Source organism: Astatotilapia calliptera, chromosome 9 (assembly GCF_900246225.1).
Source record: "Astatotilapia calliptera chromosome 9, fAstCal1.2, whole genome shotgun sequence".
Classification (NCBI taxonomy): domain Eukaryota; kingdom Metazoa; phylum Chordata; class Actinopteri; order Cichliformes; family Cichlidae; genus Astatotilapia; species Astatotilapia calliptera.
In genome coordinates this window covers 27,639,693-27,644,338 of record NC_039310.1, presented here as the reverse complement: position 1 = coordinate 27,644,338, position 4,646 = coordinate 27,639,693, and the positions used below count along the sequence as shown (strand labels likewise).

At 39.5% G+C, this 4,646-nt stretch overlaps 1 long non-coding RNA gene across 1 annotated transcript; it reads left to right on the top strand.

The window, feature by feature from the left end:
- Positions 1 to 1,302: 1,302 nt before the first annotated feature.
- Positions 1,303 to 4,445, top strand: LOC113029434 (uncharacterized). Its single transcript, XR_003273413.1, has 4 exons — positions 1,303 to 2,308; positions 2,598 to 2,826; positions 3,284 to 3,377; positions 3,729 to 4,445. It is a non-coding gene; the product is annotated as an uncharacterized LOC113029434 (long non-coding RNA).
- Positions 4,446 to 4,646: the final 201 nt, after the last annotated feature.

Below are 4,646 nucleotides of genomic sequence, written 5' to 3'. Positions count from 1 at the left end.
AGAAGTTACCCTGGGTTTTTCTGTCACCCTGCTAGATGTTACACACCTTGTTATTGGACTGATTTCTACTGCTGGACTACTCCTGGGGAGAGTAGCAATACTCTTACTAATTAGCTCCCTTTCACACCTTTGGGGATATTTATTTTTGTGCTTGCAGCGCTGTGAGCCAGAACAGCGAGAGAAAAATCTGCAACAGCGACGAGCCGAATGCTTAAGTGAATCCCAGCAGCTGCACATGTGCAACGCTGATTTAGAGGATATCTTTGCTCCGGATTTATATTTATACTTTTTCATTTCCATATGATTCTTCTTGCATCTAAACAAAGATGATTCAATTTGATAAATTCTGAAGGCTCTTCGTGCTCGGGTGTAAATGAGACGTAATATTTGCTCTTGGTTTGTTTCTCCTGTACTGAACCTTGCAGTACAAACAAAACCTAAAAACATTATTTGTAGTTGTTATTCTTAGTTGTTCTGCTGCCTAAATACCACAGGGTGTAATTATGAAGTTATTGAGCTGCACATACTTTACGACCTGCTTAAGTTCGAGGTCACAGCGTCTGTAGAGCAGCTGGAACATAATGAAGTCTACAAGGTTAAAGTTTTATCTTCTGTTATTGTTCTTTCTGCTGCTTGGTTTGATGGATCTGAGAGCTTTTGTTTTTATTACTGTTATTATAATTATCATTATTATTTTACTCTCTAGAAGCTTTAAAATAGTGTTTGTGTTTGAAAAAATTAATTCAAGAATAGAACAGAAACATCTGTCCTTCTGAAAATCGCCCAAAGGCACGGAGACAAACTCAAAGGATGCAACCTGTAACTTTCTCTTCCTTCATGTCAGCACCATCATCGATTATTTATAGTAAATGCATATAGCAACAGTAACACTTTAGTTTGGATTTCATGATTTCTGTAACTGGAAAATATTTTGTTTAAAGACAGAAGTGAGTGCGTAGTTGCAACATTAAAGTGAAATATTAATTAATGAGCATTAAGTATATTTGTTGCTTAAGCGTTTGCACTATAACTTAAGTAGGATTATAACTTTTAAGCAAGGAAAGATTTCAGATATTTAGTTCACTGTTTCAGTCATTGTATATGAAATTAAAAAATTTACGTTGGTCAAATATGATCCTCTAAATCAAATAAGTTTGAAAAATACTTTTTTAAATTTCCTTTTTGAAAATAAATGATGTATTTTTAAATGTCGCAACAAATTTTCACAAAAAGTAACTAATAATTAAAACCAGTTAAACAAAATAAAACAATTTAAAAATAAAATTTTTGAATCATGCTTAACCAAATGCCAGGATGGAGAGCTGAACCTAAAGTATACGTAGAAAGATTTCAACATTTGAGCAGATTGTCCAGTTTTTAATGTTTTTATCACATATAAATGTCACAGTAGTGGGTCCTGGCCCAATGCTTTGTGTTTTTCGTTTAATATTCTTTGACTATTGTTTTTCTTGGTTTTTGTTATTCTTATTTATCAGGCTCTCAGTAATCTTAGTTCTCCCTGCCTCAGTGTTCTTCTTAGCCTGTGTTTAGTTTCTGTTCCCGTGTCCCACGTTTCATCATTTCATGTCGAGTCACCCCTGTCTCTATGTTCCCTGTTTCTCCCCAGTCAGCCCCGCCTCCCTCGGGCACTCATGTGTGATATAGAGTAATAAACCTGACTACATTTGCTACACTCTCTTTATTACCTGTTACTTTAAAATTCATACACTAATTATGTCTGCCCACCTCTCTAATGTGAAGGTCAAAGGTCAACATCCCAGTGACATAAGAATAATCCCAAAGGGGCAAGGGGAGCGGTTAATTTAGCATATTTAGCATTAAGGGTACAGCAAGGATATACTTTTACTTATTGTGGCAGGGGTGTGGTCTCTGGCCTGCTGCAGTGGAGGCTGGTGGCGGGACGTTGGACGGCACAGGTGAGGGTGATGGAACTCATGACTCTCCCCTTTATAGTGACTGAGGAGACTGGCGTGGGGGAAGCGTGTAGTGGAGGAAGCCGAGGAGAGAGCTGGTTTCTGGCTACAAAGACGGCATCAAACCAGAAAAGATTGCTTGTGGTCAAATAATGTGTCAATCACCTCTGAATCAAACTCTGTATGGGTCAGTTCATTTCACAGTATTGTTTAGTATATCTTCACTTGTCTCACTCTCCTTCTGTTCTGTCCATCAGCACGATCCTCAGCGCTTACACAGATCCTCCATCGATGTTTTGGATCCAATCAGTGATCAGTTCTACGAGGAGGCCTGGATGGTCACCAGCGCTCACTACAACTCCATCTACAGGAAGGTGAGTGTACTCCTTTGTATTCAGATGAACTTTCTTTTTTAAAATACATTTTCATATATGAGCTTTCTATTATTTCATGGGCAATGTAATCAATATTAAAATTACAAGCATATCAACAAAGGTAAAGCTGATTTTTTTCCACTTTCTGTCACACAGTCATGGAGGAATACAATAAATACATAATCAATCATAGATCCTGAACAATGAGATTAAAAGAAAGTCTGTGGCTCTAAAAACTAAACAGTATAAAGACATGCTCCAAGCTGCTTTTTCTCTCTTACTCCTCTAGGTTTTCCACTGTCGGCCATCCAGCGACGTTGGAGGGCTACCTGGCCAATGCTGGCCTACGCAAAGAGGTCCCGGCTCGGGCTCGGAGGAGCTGAAGAAGATCCTTGCCTTCCTCGTCAGTTTCCTCTTCAGTTCATGTCCCAACAAAACCTGCTTTCACCTATTAGCTCCAAAGAGGCTATAGTGCCCGTGGAGGTCTGGACCTGAGGCCTGTGCTCATCACGTGGAAGGTGGATAGAAAACACTCTGACACCATTTTGGAGGTCTGACGGGACTCTGACCAAAACACAGATGAAATAAAACTTGTGGCTGGAGTTTTTAAAATCTCTTTTTCACCTCATAGATTAATGCTCATGATTGCATGTTAGCAAGACAGCATCTGCCCAAGGTGAAACTCTCAGGATGACATTTACTCTTAAACTGTTATCTGGTTAAGACTACTTGAGGAGATCTTAGTAGCGAGTATGTGGATTTAGTCTCTTCACCAACAGCAGACAGACCCATGCCAAGAAAGCAGACATGTTCACAGAGAAAGCAGAGAGCAGAGATTGGAAAAAGCTAAAAAGAAAACGCTGCAGCTTTAGACGACTATCTGCCTGTAAGGCTGAAAAATTCCAGTTACGCTCTATTTTGGAAAAGGTCCCAGTTTTGGTAACCTGGATTTTTATTTCCCCTCTTCTGCTACAGATGTTGACTGTGACCTCAGAGGCCAACTGGACCACAAAGCTGCAACAGGATTGAGGGAGAGGAGTCTTCATCCAGCTTCAAAGAAAACATCTAGGTAAAGTGATGTGGATCAGTGGATAAAAGTCTCCACTTTCAAAGGAGATACTCTGAGAGAGAGAGAGACTATCTGAGCCATTTTAGCCCAAATTATAGTACTTTATAGTACAGCAACACTTTTAAAGGACAAAAATTAACATAAACTTTGACTGTAATACAAACAAAGTATTGCATGTGTTTTTTAAAACTGTTCCTCAGATGGGCAGGATATCACTATTAGACTGTCCCACCAGCCAACTTCAACAAAAGAACACAGCAGCATTCAGTGATCAGCACAGATGAGCTTGTTCCTCTAACACTCAGCATCTGATCCCTGTTGGTCTGTGTGCTTCTGCTTTTGGTCAGTTAGAAACCCTGCAGTAACCTCACCCAACACTGTGTCTTCTTGTTCGCCTCAACATTGAAGTATCAAATGTCCAACATCTGGAAAGGAACCCACACCAGTGTACTGTGATGCTTCACCAACATGTGGCTGACGCTGGTTCTGCCTTTCATGCTGACATCACCAGAGAGCCCCGCCCACCTCAGGACCTCCCCTGTCATGTATTGATCAGGATGATTATGAAGATGACCGAGTGCAAATAAGACTGTAAAAATCCACGACCAGAATGTTTAGATGCTTTCTAATTATTCATGAATATCATGAGTGTTTGTGTGTTTTGTCTTTTCTTTCCTGACGTTTGTTACTAACAAAGACAGTTTACGCTCTGTATGTGTTTTCATCCTTACCAGCCACACTCTAACTGCAATTAAGAAAACAAACTTTAGAAATTGTCGACTCAGTGACTTCATAAAATATTTAAGTGGTTCAGGTAGAGCCAGTTTTTAAATGACCATGAACACTTACCTTATTGTATCTGTACAGCATGTTTTTCTATTAGACAGATTTGTAACAGAGGCCTTGCTCTCAGTAAGTTTGAAGTCATTTTCTGATTTAATTTGTAATCTCTGACCTTTGTACATCCTGCTCAGTTTGCATGCTGCCTTTAGGAGTTTCTGTCTTTTGTATTTGAAGATAATTCATTGAATATACTCTGCTGCTTCCCTTTGGTGCCTCACACATCACTTTGTCAAGTTTTTCAGTGTCATTTTTTTTATAGCTGTTTGAATTCTCTGTATGTTTGACCCTGTAGACTGTTTAATGGACTGCTTGTCTTCCTGTTTGTAACCACTGCCTGTTTACGACTAAAGATTTGGATTTTTGACTTTAATACAGCCTCTGCGTGTCGTCCCTTTGTGACCTCGTCCTCTGTGAATGTGTCACAGA